The following is a 4860-nucleotide window of genomic DNA, read 5'->3' on the forward strand; positions in this document are numbered from 1 at the left end:
TGTTTTGTATTCTTCACTTATACTAGAGTAATGTGTTTGTTTTAATTTACCGATATTTATCCTAGTTTTATTTTTCAATTCTTATTGATATACAGCCTTGATTTGTAAATATTGCTTAATTATGTTATCAATTTATTAGTTTATTTTTGCACAATTCCCGTGAGTAAACTTTTTTACTGCCTCTTTGCATCAACCTGAAATTTTGAACATTTGCACATCACACAACATTGTAACCAAGATTGCAACATGAGAAGCTCGACTATTAATTAGAAAAAAATAATGGAACAGTGTAGATGATCAGAAGTTAAGAGCATTGTACTATTTTGTTAGATGTTTTATCTTGTTTAATATATCACATCACTGAGTATTTTGATGCCATACATAAGAACATAAGAAAGAAGGAACACTGCAACAGGCCTACTGGCCTATGCGAGGCACGTCCAATTCTCCCATCGGCTTAAGCCAATGCCTTGACCTAAATCCAAGGCTTTTAATTCAAAGAAACATAATGGGACGCAGGTTCTTGTTGCTGTACTTATTCAATAAAGAAAAAACGCTGTTCTTGACAGTTTTCTTTCATAACAGAATAAACCCGCCTCTCACACACAACACACCATGAATTTTATAAAAAAAAAAACGTTTGGGAGGAAAAAAAAAATATATAATTGAGAAAATTACTTTCATACATGTACAGTTAAAGAATGATGATAGAAAAATATTATACTGGCTGGGTAATAACAATACTACAATGATAAACATTTATACATCATGTGAAAATTTGTCTGGGCTGCCTCCAAGTGAGTCGCCTACCCTGGCAAACTCTGTTGACACCGAGCTCTGAGATGGGTACCTCAGCCTCACAAGTGGCTTATAGGACAGATTTTTTTCACAAATGATTGGTATTGCAAGAAACCTCGCCTGCATGCACGTATAAAGGACTAACTTACTTGGTGTTGCAGCATATATCCTGATCTTCAACTTCCTAAGCCTAGCTTTAGCCCCCTTGGACTTCCCCTTGGGAACCACGTGCAACCGGGAGCATTAATTCCTGCAATATTCAATCGTTATTAGTGTCCTGCCTGCACCTCAGAAATTCCTATATCCAAGAGGGTATGTATCCCCTAGTATAACTTTGCAGACTCAGACGCTAGCTTCAGACGACTCTGAGACGCTGGTACTTACTGGGCATACTCTCTCTGTAGCACGCCGAGCCCTCAGTTAACTCAACTCACGATCTCCTAAGTCACTGGCCAGATCCTACGGGAAAGGGTGAATATCTCGTCTTACTGTATGGGCTGATGGAGGAGATCATCTACGGTACATCGAGGTGTCTCTACCAGATTTCCCCAGGTCTCAGATGTGAAGACACGTGGGGGCGCCGCCTGATGTTCACGGCACGTCTTGTCCAGTCGAAGTCTATCGTAAGAAGGACGCTATTCTGTCTTTGTGACCTGCGCCCCGCCATTCAAGCTAGGGCTGCCAGTTCTCCCTAGCTAACTTATCCTAATGTTTGCCTACATTATCGGCCTATTACTACCTATGTTAAGGTCTTAGGTCTACTCTATCATTATCTACAGATGCCTTAGTAAACCTAATATTAGTGTATTACCAGTAAACCTACCTACTCCTTCCCTGAAGAGTAAATCTATAAATTAAATAAGCTTACCAACCGCCAACCAGAGAATGCCTTGCTTGTTTGGGAGGGTTTAAGGGTCGCTCGGCTCAGACGACCAGACGCTCATGCTGGATCTGAGCTGTGGAACTATTTGGACCAAATAAATTTCCACATCCTCCCGCCGGCGAAGGTAGGCGCTAAGTCTAGATCAAGTCTGCCTCCCGCAGGCCCCCCCAGTGGGCCCTGGACTCGAGCGCCGTTCGACGGGTCGACCGGCCGCTCAGCTCACTCAACCTCTGGTCTGATTTCTCATGTCCCGGTCCCACCGTGTGGACCTCGAGAGGCAAAAGCCTGTTGATGGGTCTTATAGTCTCGACACCGTTCATTCTCACTTTCACCATTCTCAACCGCCCAGCCTTGTCTGGGTGGGTTGACACTACCAGGCCAAGAGGCCAGTATGCCCTCGGCGCCTCGGATTCTACCAGCACCAGGTCCCCTTCACTTAGCATCATCTTATTCGCCTCGGGGTCGGCACCATAGAAATGTTCCCGCAAGGTTGTCAAGTAATCCCTGCGCCACACCTGGTTCCATTTGTCCAGGATGTTCACCAGTCTGTTGTGACTCCTGTGCAGTTCTTCATTGATGGGGGGACCATCTGGCCCATAATAATCCAGCTCCTTGGAAGACTGACTCAAAATTGCGGGGAAGGGCTCAATCCTTCTTCCAAACAGCATGTGATTGGGGGTGAGAGCTTCTTGCTCGTCAATCCCATTTTGTACGTAGGTCAGAGGCCTGTTATTAACTCTTGCCTCTATCTCAACTAACACTGTCCTCAGTTCATCACAGCTCACCCTCCTGCCGTGCAAGACCTTCCGAATGCACCTTTTGACTGTGCCCACCATGCGTTCATAGAATCCCCCTTGCCAGGGTGCCCTGGGAGCTATGAACCTCCACTCGCACTCTATTCTCTTCAGGTGTTCTCGTACTTCTCCGTTGTCCCTAAGATTCCTGAAAACTTTATCGGCCGCCCTAAAGCTTGTGCCATTGTCCGAGATAATCAATCGCGGGCACGAGAATCTGGCAGTAAACCTCCTGAACAACTTCACGAAAGTCTCTGTCGTCATATCTTCTGCCAACTCCAAATGCACCGCTCGAGTAGTGGCACAGGTAAACAGGCAGACATATACTTTCTGAGGGCCCTCCTTAACGTCTCCTGGGTTCTTCAATGTGATAGCCCCCGTATAGTCTATTCCTACAGTCTCAAAGGGCCTGTCACTATGTACCCGCTCCTGAGGCAGCGGTGGTGGACCTGGGTAGGGTAGGGTCCTCCCATCGTACCGCCGGCAGACCGTGCAACTCTTTAGCACCCTTTTGACGGCAGCTCGACCCTTCAGTACCCAGTAATTCTGACGTAGGCAGGTGAGGGTATCTCCAAACCCCCCATGTAAGGTCCTCTGATGGGCATCTTGTATCAATAGCTCTGTCGCCCATCCCTCCTTTCCCAGCAGCACGGGATGTTTGGCCCCATAGCTGAGCTCAGAGTTTTGTATTCTTCCCCTGCATCTTATTAGCCCCGCATGATCTAGGAACAATCCCAATGAGTGAACCAATTTGCTGTTCCCTGAGTCGTCATCGTTGGACACGCGTCCTGACGCCATAACCTGCTGCCGGGTCGCAAGTACTTCCAGCACTCCTGGAAACCTCCCCCTTTGGTACTGCCTTATCCAATATTCTCTGGGACCCACTAGAGACAACTGTCGACCCTGGCTTACCTTGTCATGCAGCTTCCTCACGAATCGAAATACCATTTCCGTGACTCCTATAAGTTTTCTCCACGAGGAGTAGCGCCTGGGGTCAAATAATTCAGTGTCGTGTTCCCCCGCGAAATGTACTATGCTGCTGATTGTCTCCACGAATTTCTGCTCCGGCCAGCAATCCCTTGCCGGTAACCAGTCTGGGCCTTTGAACCAAAGCTCGCTTTTACTCAACTTTCTGTGTGTCACCCCTCGGCTTATCAGGTCGGCTGGGTTTTGATCTGTAGGCACATACAGAATTGTTGATGTTGACTGTAGTTCCCGTATCTCCTTTACCCGATTCCTGACATAGGGGAGCTTAGACCTGTCATTCTGGACCCACTGTAAGGCCACCTCCGAGTCTGTCCATACATAGGTGTGTGTCACCCTCAGATTACTTAACACCTCCTCTACGTACTTACCCAGTCTTGCTCCCAGCAACATCGCCATGAGCTCTAGCTTTGGGATCGAGCAATCCTTCAGGGGTGTCACCCGCGCACGACTGGTGACCAGATTGACTTGGTCCCCGGCCACCAAATACGCTACTGCCCCATAGGCCCTGGAGGAGGCATCACAGAAGACGTGCAAGTCATAATCCCGCCCGGTGCACCCGATGGACCTGGGGAATGTGAACTCGTGCAATTCCGCTAGGTCTTTGTTAACCAGATCCCACTCCTGGCAGACTGTTTCTGGCAGTGGGTCGTCCCAACCTAGGTTCAGCTCCCAGGTCTGTTGTACTAGCATCCTCCCTCGAATGGTGATGGGTGTCAACAAACCCAAAGGATCGAAGGCAGTCTGCACTTTGCTCAGCAAAGACCTCCTGGTCAGCTTCCCTTCCCCATCAGGCTTCCTCTTTAGCCTAAGTCTGTCTTCCTTGACTTCCCACTCTAGTCCCAACACCGATGTTACCTCAGGCACTGAGTAGCCAGTATAGTCATGTTCCACCATGCCCCGCAACGTTGGATTGTTTGTCACCCATTCTCTCAATGGCATGTTAGCTGAGAGCATCTCCTGATTAGACTCTCGGTAAATATCCATCAACAGCCTTTCATCTGAGGTGGTACCCTGCATGTTGTCTACATAAAATAGGGTCTTCAGTAATTCTTTAAGCGGGCTGTTACAGTTCACAAGGTGGTAGTCTATGGTAGCCTGTAATAGGAATGGTGAACTAGTGGCACCAAACAACACTGCCCTGAATCTATAGGTATCATACCCTTGCTTGGGCATCTCCCTGTTAGCCAGCCACAAGAACCTTGTGTAGTCCCTATCCTGTGGCTGCAACCCAATACGTAGGAAGGCTTTGCTAATGTCTGCCGCATAGGCGTACTGTTCCGTCCTGAATCTCAACAACACATCTGCTAATTTCTGCGTCAGGGAGGGCCCTGTGAGCAGACAGTCGTTCAACGATGGCTCTCGGGGACTCGCCTGCGAGCTGCAGTTGAAGACTACTCT

Source organism: Cherax quadricarinatus, chromosome 82 (genome assembly GCF_038502225.1).
Source record: "Cherax quadricarinatus isolate ZL_2023a chromosome 82, ASM3850222v1, whole genome shotgun sequence".
Taxonomy (NCBI): Eukaryota; Metazoa; Arthropoda; class Malacostraca; order Decapoda; family Parastacidae; genus Cherax; species Cherax quadricarinatus.